The sequence below is a fragment of the Megascapheus bottae genome, chromosome 15, assembly GCF_031878675.1.
Source record: "Megascapheus bottae isolate mThoBot1 chromosome 15, mThoBot2.hap1, whole genome shotgun sequence".
NCBI classification, from domain to species: Eukaryota; Metazoa; Chordata; class Mammalia; order Rodentia; family Geomyidae; genus Megascapheus; species Megascapheus bottae.
The window spans coordinates 42125657-42137873 of NC_143523.1; positions in this window are offsets into that span (position 1 = coordinate 42125657).

A 12217-nucleotide genomic window follows, 5' to 3' on the forward strand; every position below is an offset into this window, starting at 1 on the left:
TGAAAGTAAATAATGCCTAGACCTCAAGATTATCTCTACAAGACATAAAATCTAACATATTATAGTGTTAAACATTCTAATAAGACTGTGTGGCAACAACAAATCAGAAAAAGGCTGGATAAGTGGGACTGCATTAAACTGCAGAGCTTTTGTATGACAAAGGCCATAGCTAGTAAATTAATTAGGAAGCCTACAGAGTGGGAGAAGATCTTCACCAACCAAACAACGGACAAAGGCCTCATATCTAAAATATATCAACAACTCCAAAAATTGAATCACTCCAAAACTAACCTCCAAAGTAACAACCATCCCATTAAAAAATGGGCCAAAGACTTAAAGAGAGTCTTCTCTAAAGAAGAAACAAAAATGGCTTATAGACACATGAAGAAATGCTCAACATCTCTGGTCATAAAAGAAATGCAAACCAAAATAACTCTAAGATTCCACCTCACTCCAGTTAGAATGGCCAGGATCAGGAAAACGAATAATAACAGATGCTGGAGGGGATGTGGCCAGGAGGGATCACTACTACACTGTTGGGGGAGTGCAAACTCATTCAACCACTATGGAAAGCAGTGTGGCAGTTCCTCAAAAGACTAAACATAGAGCTCCCCTATGACCCAGCAATTCCACTCCTTGGCATTTACCCAACCATCCAGAAACAAGGGCATGCTAAATCCACTAGCACAACAATGTTCATTGCAGCACTATTCACCATAGCAAAGATATGGAACCAACCTAGATGTCCCTCAGTTGATGAGTGGATCAACAAGATGTGGTATTTGTACACAATGGAATTCTATGCTGCTGTCAGAAAGAATGACATTGCCCCATTTGTTAGGAAATGGAAAGACTTAGAAAAAATCATATTAAGTGAAGTAAGCCAGACTCAAAGGAACTTAGGCTCAATGGTTTCCCTCATTCGTCATAATCAGTAGAAACCTTGGGCTCTATTAGCAGAGATTTGCAATAGAGCAAAATCTTGATACATAAGGCCATATAGAATGACGCTAATTGAAAGGACCTCCAGGATATTGAAACAAAAGCCATATAACGAATGATTGTTGTCCTTAATGCACTATGTTGTTTCTCATCTCCTTTGCTGTCCCTTGGTTATCTCATATTGTTACAGTATCTCACTTTGTTATCTGATATATTGAATTTATTTGTATTTGGTTATTTGAAATTTGATAGGGAAGGGGGGAAAACCAAGACGGGTAGGGGGTGTGGGGGGGAGGGTAATGGGTACCAAGACATGTGAAAGGGTATCAATGTCTGTGAATTAATGCACCTTCTATCTGGCAAATATCATGTAACCCTTTTACTAATTACAGTTAAAAAAAAAAGACTGTGTGGAAAGCGTAATATGTTCCTTTTGAAAGAACAGACTGTCTGAAATAATTTACCACCAATCATCAGCCTTCTACAAGTTGTAGTATTTTGTTTTTTTGTTGCTGTTGTTGGTATTTTATCCACCCCTGATTTCCAGAGGTGGAACATTCATCCAATCAAGGGATTGTACAGCCCTTCCTGGTTATAGTCCCTCTCCATTCTGAAAAGCTCCCTTTTTTCTTCACTTGTCTTATGGGCCCTAGCCTAGAATTATGGCTTCAGCCTAAAACACATAAAACACTCAAATCTTTTACAAGATTCACTCAACATGTCTTGCTGAGGGCTTCTCTCCTACCTGTCTAGAGAAGAGCAAGGCAAAAATAAGAAGGAAAGCAGATAAAAGAATATTGAAGCAAGGAGCTGGTGCCTCAAACCTGTAATCCTATATACTCAGGAGGCTGATATCTGGTGATTGCAGTTCTAGTCCAGCCAAGCAGCAAAGTCCAAGAGACCCTTAGATCCAATTAACCACTGTGTGATTCAAAGAGGTAGAGAGTTAGTGTTGAACAAAAGAGTTCAGGGACAATGCCCAGGCCCTAAGTTCAAGCCTAAGAACTGACAAACGACAACAAAAAAAATATGTTGAAAATTGTAATACATACAAAGGGTAGAAATGGAGCCTAATACAGTGAATCCTTAAAGCAGGATGAGCAGTGAAAGCATCAACATAGGATTGAAAATAAGCTAGATACGGTGATACATCCCTATAATACCAGCATCCAGGAGGTTGAGGCAGGGAGCTCTCTGATTCAAGGCCAGACTAGCCTACAAAGAAAGTTTCACATCAGCTTGAGCTGCATAGCTAGACCTGTTTCATAGAGTAGTGGGAATAATAATAATGATGGTGATAAATACAAAACTGAAAATAAAGGAAGAGAAGGATACAGATATTCAACTGATAGACAGGCATGTAATATGAAAACATTCTAGGTGGAGAGAGCAAAAGGAAATCACTGAGGCAAGAAAGAATTACACATTTTCTCAAATCCAAAGATTCGTAGAGATAGAGCACAGAAACATAAACGTTTTAAAAAAACAAAAACAGGCAGAGGGTGGATCTCACAGGCGGAGGCTAGTACAAGTAGGGCAGGCACAAGAGTCTAAGCAAAGAGGAAACAACAGTAGTGATGAAGAAAAAAAGATTACATTTGTCATTGAATAGATAGGATTGCTGGATTTGAGGAGAACAAAATGGAGGAAGTTATTTAGAAGGATTTCACAATAGTCTAAGTGAGCAAAAACAGTGGTGGGGGTTGAGGTGGCAATGAAGAAAGGAAGGTAGATTTAAAACACACTTGGGAGATTGGATTAACGTGATAGCCATGAGGGTTTAGAAGGTTGCAGCCATTGGTAGTCTTTTGATTTGAGCAATTAGGTGAATAATGGTGACATTTACAAAAAAGAAGACAACTGAGAAAAGTAGAAGATAGGTTTTGATCAGGAAAAACAAATGTTCTGTTTTAACCTTAAGTTTCAAAAAAAAAATCAAGAATATGTTTGTATCTTTCTTTGTTACAACTGTTGTAACAAAATACCACATGCTGGAATCTTAAATAACAGAAATTATTGGCTTACTTATTTAACTTACGAATTATATAGTTTAAAGAAATTATATTCTCACAGTTCTGGAAGCCAGAAGTCCAAGATCAAGGTGTCAATAGACCTGTCCCCCCCACCCCCCACCCCCCAAAGGCTTCTTTTCCTATGCTTGTAAATGGTTACATTCTCACTGGGTCTTCATATGGTCTTCCCTTGGTCTATATGTTCTCTGTATTCTAGGCTGGAATTCTACTAAAGTCATTAGTCATAATGGATTAGGGCCTGTCCTTATGACTTCATGTGACCTTAATTACTTCTTTAGAAAATACTTGGGTTTTTTCTTTGTTTGTCGATTCTTTGTTTTCTGAGACAGTGTTTTTCTACATAGCTCAAACTGGCCTAGAACTCATTATGTGGCCCAGGTTGACCTCAGACTCACTCTTCCTGCCTCCCTGACCTGGGAGGCCTCCCTAGTACTGGGATTACAGATATGCACCACCATGTCTGGTTTAATTAATCCTTTATGAGACCTATCTCCAACTATTGTTCATATCAGTGGTAATAGAGTGTAGAACTTCAGCATATAAATTCCAGGGAGAAGGAAGAGTAATTCAGTCTACATTGTTGCTGCTGCTGCTGCTGCTGCTTCCTCTTCTCCTCCTCCTCCTCCTCCTCTTCCTCCTCCTCTTCCTTCTCCTCCTTCTTCTTCCTCCTCTTCTTCTTCTTCATCAATGTAAAAAATTTCTTTAGGATCAAGGTGCCAGTGGCTCACACATCTCAAAAGGCTGAATTCTGATTATCTCAGTTCAAAGCCAACCCAGTCAGAGAGATTCTTCTCTCCAATTAAACAGCAAAAAGCAAACAACAACAACAACAACAACAAAAAAAAACCCTGCAAGAGAAGATGTGACTCAAGTGGTAGAGCAACAGCCTTGAGCAGGGGAAAAAAAAAAAAAGCTAAGAAACAGCACTCAGATCCTGAGTTGGAGCCCCAATACCAGCACATTTTTTTCTTGTGCTGTTATCCTAGGTATTACCTTAGGTGACATGAGCCCATCCTAGAAACGAGTGAAATAGAAAATTTAATTTCCGGGGCCCGGGAGTTTGGCCTAGCGGTTAAAGTGCTTGCCTAGCATGCACAAAGACCCGGGTTCGATTCCTCGGTATCCCACATACACAACCAAGCCGGAAGTGGCAGAGACGAGACTGCAACAAGCGACAGAGAGCGAAAGCAAGCAAGCGGAGCCCAACCGAGTGGTGGCCGGAGCGAGCGGGGCCGGAGCGAGCAGGGCCGGAGCGTGCGGGAGCGAGCCGAGCCAGAGCCAGCGAGGCCGGAGCAAGCGGGGCCAGAGCGAGAAGGGGCCGGAGCAGGGCCAGAGCGAGCAGGGCCAGAGCGAGCAGGGCCAGGAGCTTGCGGGAGCGAGCCTGACTGGAGCGAGCGGGGCTAGAAAGAGAAGGGGGCCCAAAAAAAAAAAAAAAAAAGAAAATTTAATTTCCTCCTACCATGGAATCAGAAAGCAAAAAGGAAATATGTCTCTTCTTTTTAACATATGCAAACAAAATTATTTTGAGAATGTGATATGCTATGAAATATGCCAATTAATCTACAACATAAATGATAGTAACTTGGGATATTTATTATAGGATCCTCATAACTATCCCAATTTCCTTTCTCACTGCAAGTTTACTCTCTGGCTTCAATTTCTTTTTTAGTATCCTAGTATCTCAGAGAGGTAATCTTATATCATGAATACTGGAAGTATCTTTAAATAATCTCTTTTTATAAATATGACTGTATTTGTTTTCTATCCTTTACTTACAGATATTCAACTGATATTCATACAGGCATAAACCTGAAAAATTACATGTAATGTGGTCCTTGACCAGTATGTGGGGATGTGTTCATGCATTTGCAATTATAGTGATATTATTCTAGTTGGGGCTACTCTTTCTTATCAGATAAGGTTCACACAATACTAGATTTTTTTTAGCAATAGTAAAGAATGAAACTAATGTTTAGAAACAAAGGCTTAACTACATTCTGGGCGGAAAAGTCTGTAAGATTCTTATTTCCAATTAACCAACAAAATGACAGAAGTGGTGGTGTACCAGCATTGAATGGGGGAAAAAAAGATCTCAAAGCCCTGAGCTCATACCTCAGTACACACATACATGCACATACAGGCATGCATGCATGCACACACACAAGCATGCACATGTGCACACAGAATTAAACTTTATATGAAAGGTGAATAGAAGACAATAACATGAGTTTCAAGCTTTTTAAATGCTTCTCTTCAGAATTTACTTTCATTGAACACCATATATTTATAAAACAAATTGTTGGTTGCCTTTGGTATACAGATAATTTCTAGGGTGGCCTCAAAATGATGACCCTCCTGTTTCTACCTCCCAAGTGCTGGAATTATATGCATGAGCCACCACAAAAACTTGGATTTATTTACTCATATGTCCCCAAGAATGAATGAATACATATTGTTTCATGTTGTCAGAAACTTTAGTTGACAAAATTTTTATCTTTGATGAGTATAATCTGAGAAATTAATTGTTAGAAATTTTTATTAGCTAGGCACTGGTGGCTCATGCCCTGTAATCCTAGCTACTCAAGAGGGTAAGATCTGAGGATCATGGATCACGAATCAACCCAGACAGGAAGGTCTATGAGACACTTATCTTCAATTAACCACCAGAATACGGGAAATGGTGCTACAGCTCAATTGGTAGAGCATAATCTTGAGCAAATAGAGTTCAGGAATAGTCTCACAACCCCCCCCCCCACACACACATACACACACACAAAAAAACCCTAAAGCCAAGGTGAGGTGGCTCACACTTATAATCCTAGCTACTCAGGAGGCTGAGATCTGAGGATCAAGGTTCAAAGCCAGCCCAGGCACAAAAGGACCTGAGACTCTTAGCTCCAATTAAGCTCTAGAAAATGAGAAGTGGGGCTTGGCTTGAGGGTAGGGTCATAGCCTTGAGCTGAAGAGCTCAGGGGCAGTGACCATGGTGAGTTCAAGCCCCACAACCCCCCCCCAAAAGCTAAACTAAATTAATTAAGTATACAATTTTTTTCAGAACAATATATCTGAGGGAAAAGATCAAGCTTTAAGAAGCATTGAATAGGAGCTGGGCATGGTAGCTCATGTCCGTAATCCCAGCTATTCAGAAAGTTGAGATCTGAGGATCTCAGTTCAAAGCCAGCCCGGACACTAAAGAACATGAGACTCTTATTTCCAATTAACCACTAGAAAATGGGAAGTGGGGCTGTGGCTCCAGGGGTAGAGCAGTAGCCTGAGCGAAGAGCTCAGGAACAGTGTCAAGCCCCACAGCCCACAAAAAAATAATAATAATAAAGAAAAAGAAACAAACACTGGGAAGGGCCAGGAGTACTCACCCAGCATGCACAAAGCCCTGGGTTTGATTCCTTAGTATTACATACACAGAAAAAGTCAGAAGTGGCACTGTGGCTCAAGTGGCAGAGTGCTAGCCTTGAGAAAAAAAAAGTGTCCAAGGACAGTGCCCAGGCCATGAGTTCAAGCCCCAAGACTCGCATTAAAAAAAAAAAGTCTGAGTGCAAATGCACTATACATAGTAAACATCCATTACATATTTGTCAGTTGAACAATTGTTCCTTATTTAGATTGTACATCTCTAAAGGTGTGTGTACTTTATTTCTACTCTGTAGCTGTGATGAGCCAGTGAACTTAGTTGAGCAAATCCATTCCATATCTCTAAAGTAAATGGCAATGCAATAGCAATTTGTAAGAACCATGTTTTTAATTCTCTATGAATTGAAATATCTGTGAGCCTCCTGTTATCCAAGATGTGAGACCTGGAGGATGTCAATTTGAAGCTAGCCTAAGCCTAAAAGTCTTCAAGACCATTTCTAGTTAGCCAACAAAAACGTATACTTCAAGTTACAAGAGAAAAACAAGCCACAGTTAGGCCTTTAGTTTGAGCTCCTGCCCCAGGGGGAAAACGCACACACACACACACACACACACACACACACACACACACACACACACACACAAATCCATATGTATAGATCAATAAGTTAATGGTAAGATGAAATAATGAAATATGTACTCAAACTCACTGAACATTGAACCTTAGCCTGCCATATTTTAGTATATTCTAGTTATATTATCCTAAAGTTGGCAAGGTCATCTGACGTCAGTTTTATAATAAAAATTTTAAAGAAAACCATTAAACATAAAAAATAGAAATATTTGTGAGTTCTCAGGAGAGGGGCTCTACTTAACTGATTTATAAATTCCACAAATTTATTAAAGAATTTAGAATATAGTAGAAGTTTGATAAATCTATTATCAAGGTTTTGCTAGTGCCAGGTGCTGGTGGCTCACATCTGTAATCCTAGCTACTCAGGAGGCTGAGATCTGAAGATCTCTATTCAAAGCCATCCCAGGCAGAAAAGTCCATTAGATTCTCATCTCCAATTAACCACCAAAAAGCTGAAAAGGGAGTGATGGCTCAAGTGAGTTCAAGCCCCACAACTGGTGAAAAGAAAAGAGCTGAAAGTTCAGCTTATACAATTGTGTAGGTACACAGGTTCTAGGAAGAAGCATTGTCCTGAGTTTAAATCCTAATTTAAACTGCCAAAAGAAAAGGAAAAGGAAAAGATTTCATCAGTCCAATAACTATCTGCTTTGTTCAACATTGTAGTCCTATGACAAGTCCTAGGACAAGATTTTTTTTTATCTGTAGTAGGAATGTAGTAAATAGCTGTTAAACATGATTTAGAAATCTGGCTGCTGTAAGGTGCAATTAAAATCTTTTTTAAAAAGTTTCTTGGTTCTCTTAGATTCAAGATCAGTTCAGATTAGAATGAGAGTAATCCTGGAAGACTTTTCAGTTTTATTTCATACTGAAAATTGAATTCAGAGCCATGAATAGGCTAAGCAGAAGTTCTACCATGGAGCCCACACTCCCAAACCCTGAAAGATGTGTGTGTGTGAGTGTGTGTGTGTGTGTGTGTGTGTGTGTGTGTGTGTGTAGATGAAATAGCTCAACCACACAGATGTGAGAAAGAAGAAAAGGGAGGCAGGTTGGAAAAAAACAAGAGACTCATATGAGAAAATAGCTCCTCTGAGCGGAGCCACATGCTCTGATACCCAAGGCAGCTGCATGAGGAAGCAACCTAAAATTAGCAGAATGGGCAAGCCTAAGAAGAGAAATCAGGGCCCTGCCCTGGAGAAGTGAGGTAAGGGGCTGGGAGTCCCAGCAGCTGCAACTGCACAGGTCCTCAGCCTTTGGAATCCCTTTGCTGTTTGTGCCAGGTAAGTCCTACCCTCAGCTCTCTCCATGGAATGTAAAGAACTTTCTTAAAGGAATGCCCAGAGATCTGAAAGATCTAGTATCGCCCTGGAAAGAGATATCTCAGGAATATAATGATCAAATAATTCTTACAGCCATCCTACTCTGAAAGTGTTGATCTAAACTCTCACTTTTTTGAATTAGGAATTTCTTGGGTGCATTCTTTTAAGAAGTGGTGGGGGGGGGGAGAAGGGAGGAAGAAGCTGTCTTGAAAACTTTGTAAAACCATCTGGGAAGAGGCATTATAAAAGGGACTATCAAATGATATACAGAAAGGGACAGGACAAGACACTGTGGAGACAGAAAGATTAGAGATTGTATCAACAAGGTTCAGTGAGCTTTTTTCACACTAGACATACCAAGTAGTTGAGCCAGATGAGGACAGAATCCTGGAAAGGGCTAGACTTTTCTGTGTGGTTGTTTAATAAATAATTAGATTGTGATTGATTGTTATAATGCTTGGTTCATTCTCGGCAAGAGTATTGGTCTATCATTAGCTTTTTTGTTTGTTTCTTGTGATCCTATTACCTCAGCCTTCTGAGTGCTGGTCTTAGAAAGAGTTACCACACCTAGCTTTCATTGTTTTCTTGTGATTGTTCTAGGCCTCAAACCCAGACACTGATACAAGTGCTTTACACTGAGCTACAATCCTAGTCTTCCCATGTCATGAGAAAGTATCAATGTTTGTGAAGTTATGCACCTTCTATCTGGTGAATATAATGTAATCCTTCTATTAATTACAATAAAAATTATTAAAAAAATAAAAATAAATGATGCAAAAATCCTAGTCTTCCTCCTATTAGGAATTGTGCAATGATGCCACAATCAATTTTAAATCATTTCCATCACTTCCCCTAAAACAATATCCAGTAGTAGGTGCTTCTCCAACATTCTCTCAGCCCCATAGCCCTAAGCAATCTCTGATCTTACTTTGTGCTCTCATAGATTTGCCTGTTCTAGGCATTTCATATAAATGTCAATATATAATATCTAGACATTTTTGTGTTCCCCTCCTGCTCCTCTTCTTCCTCCTTCTTCTCTACATTCTCCTCTCCTTTTTGAGACAAGGTCTTGCCTATAACTCAGGGTAGTTTGGAACTCACTGTCTTCTTTTAACATAATGCCTAGCTGGTGACTAGCTGATGTCTATAATCCTAGCTACTCAAGAGGCTAAGCCCTGAGGATGATGTTCAAAGCCAGCACAGGCAGGAAAGTCCATGAGACTCTAATTTCCAATTGACCACCAAAAGCTAGAAGTAAAGCTATGGCTCAAAAACAAAACAAAAGCAAAACCTTCAGGGACAGTGCCCAGGCCCTGAGTTCAAGCCCCAGGGCCACACACACACACACACACACACACACACACACACACACCTCAATGTAAGCAAAGCAATATCTAAGTGTATAGCAAGATCAGGAGTTGGAAGCAAGCCTAGGCCACAATGAGTTTCAGGCCAACCTTGGCTAAGAGTGAGATTGTATCTCAAAAGTCAGAAACAGACAGACAGACAGACAGACAGACAAAGAAAATGAGAGAGAGGGGCCAGGAGTGTGGCCTAGTGTTGGAGTGCTTATCTAGCTTGCATGATGCCCTGGGTTCAATTCCTCAGTACCACATACATAGAAAAAGCCAGAAATGGTGCTGTGGCTCAAGTGGTAGAACACTAGCTTTGAGTGCCCAGGCCCTGAGTTCAAGTCCCAGGACTGGCAAAAGAGGGAAGAGAAAAAGAGGGTGAAATGGAAAGGAAGAGGAAAGAGGAAGGGAAGTGAAGAAAAGGAAAGATAACACTTAAGTGTATAGTAAGAGAAGAAAAACATCACTGGATGCATAGCTCAATCGCTAGAATGCTTGCCTAGCAAGCATGAGGCCCTGCATTTAAAAAAAAAATAACCAGAGAGATTACATATTTGAGTTATAGTTGAATACTGCTCAAGTACACGGCCTTGCTCTCCAACCCCAATACTATGCCAAAAGAAGAGGAGAAAGCGAGACAGAGATAGAGAAAGAAAAAGGAAAAAACAGAAAAAGAAAGGGCTGTCTGTTGGCTGTAATAACTATTGATCCATCCCACAGGGCAACTTCATGCCTTCAGTCTCCATTTTCAGTAAACATTTACAGCTGTCTAATACTATTCAAGTTGGATGCTGGTGGCTCATACCTGTAATCCTGGCTACTCAGAAGGCTGAGATCTCAGGATCACTGTTTGAAGCCAGCTAGGGCAGGAAAGTCCCTGAGACTTTTATCTCCAATGAATCACCAGAAAACTGGAAGTGGCACCTTGGCTCAAAGTGGTAGAGCTCTGGCCTGGAGCAAAAGAGCTCAGGAACAGTACCAAAGTCATGAGTTCATGGATAGATAGATAGATAGATAGATAGGCAGACAGACAGACAGACAGACAAAACTATTCAGGTGTAGCAACACTTCAATCTTCCATATGATTATAAAAGCTATGTAGGCATGGCAATTTCTTTTTCTAGTCCTGGGGCTTGAACTCAGGGCCTGAGCACTCTCCTTGGGCATTTTTTTTTCTCAAGGTTACAGCTCTACCACTTGAGCCACAGGACCACTTTCCAGCTTTTTCTATGTACATGGTATCGAGAAATCAAATCTTGGTTTTCGTGCATGCTAGACAGGCACACTATCACTAGGCCAGACACCTGTTCCGCAATTTTTACTTAATGGAAGTTTTGGATATGACATGATTAAATGAAGACAACCATTTAGTATATCACTATAGATCTTATATAGCAGTAAGTATATCCTAAGGTATTGGGTTTTATTTATTTATTTATTTATTGCCAGTCCCCACCTGAGCACTATCCTTGGGCTTTCTGAAGGTTAGAGTTCTACTACTTGAGCCACAGCACCACTTCTGGCTTTTTCTATGTATGTGGTACCGAGGAATTGAACCCAGATCTTCGTGCATGCTAGGCAGGCACTCTACCACTAGGCCAAACTCCCAGCCCAGGTTTTGGGTTTTATTTGTGAGGGGTGTTGAACTCAGGGGCTTACCGTTTTATTAGGTAGGTGCTTTACCATTTGGTAATCCCCAGCCCTCATCCAAAGCATTTAATAAATAATAAATAAAGATGTACTGTGTCTACATACTCCCTGGCATGTGCTTGCGTCTTAATAAATGACTGTGTTTCTCTTTCCTACTCTTTGTTCATAGAAAAAAACCTCCAGGCAGATTTGGAGAAAATCTTAGCTTATCTGTATGCTTTGAATGTACTTTAGTACTTATTAAAGTGGGAAAGGAGGATACAGTAGTAAATATGAACTTTATGCAACTGACGTGGCATCTGACATTATTTCACAGGACATGGAAACTGTTTTATGTGCTAGACCAGGAGGCACCAATTACAATTTCAAGTTTGAATGTAATAACTAATTTCCTTTCTTGGGTCCTCAATTTATCTATACCTCCAGATTAAGAATAATAACAGTGAAGGGCAGGGGTAGAAGATGGGAGGAAGATGTGTAGCTCAGTGGTAGAGGGTTTACCTTACCTAGAAATAATTACACTGGATCAGTGTCATTATTGTTTACATTATTGTTTATACTATTGTAGAAATACTTTATGGTCTCCAAAATGCACCTGGCAGCGTTGCTCTCATGTTAAAGCAACACATTGAATTACAGTATGACTTCCTGGGGTAGTCTATTTACTTGACTATCACAGATCTGGTAGCTTATAATTACCTTGACAAAATCACCAGGTTCCACTGTTTGGTTATCAGCTTTCCAAGTCCAAGCTCAGAAATTTAATTTATTTTCCAAAAATTCTCAGAACAATCCAGTTCTTTAAAAAAAAGAAAAAGGGAAATTTATATTAACCAAACTCTCACAAGAGAACTGCATTGGCCAGAATTTCAATTTGTTAGTTTACAATAAAAAAATGACTGTTTGGGGCTGTGAGCATGG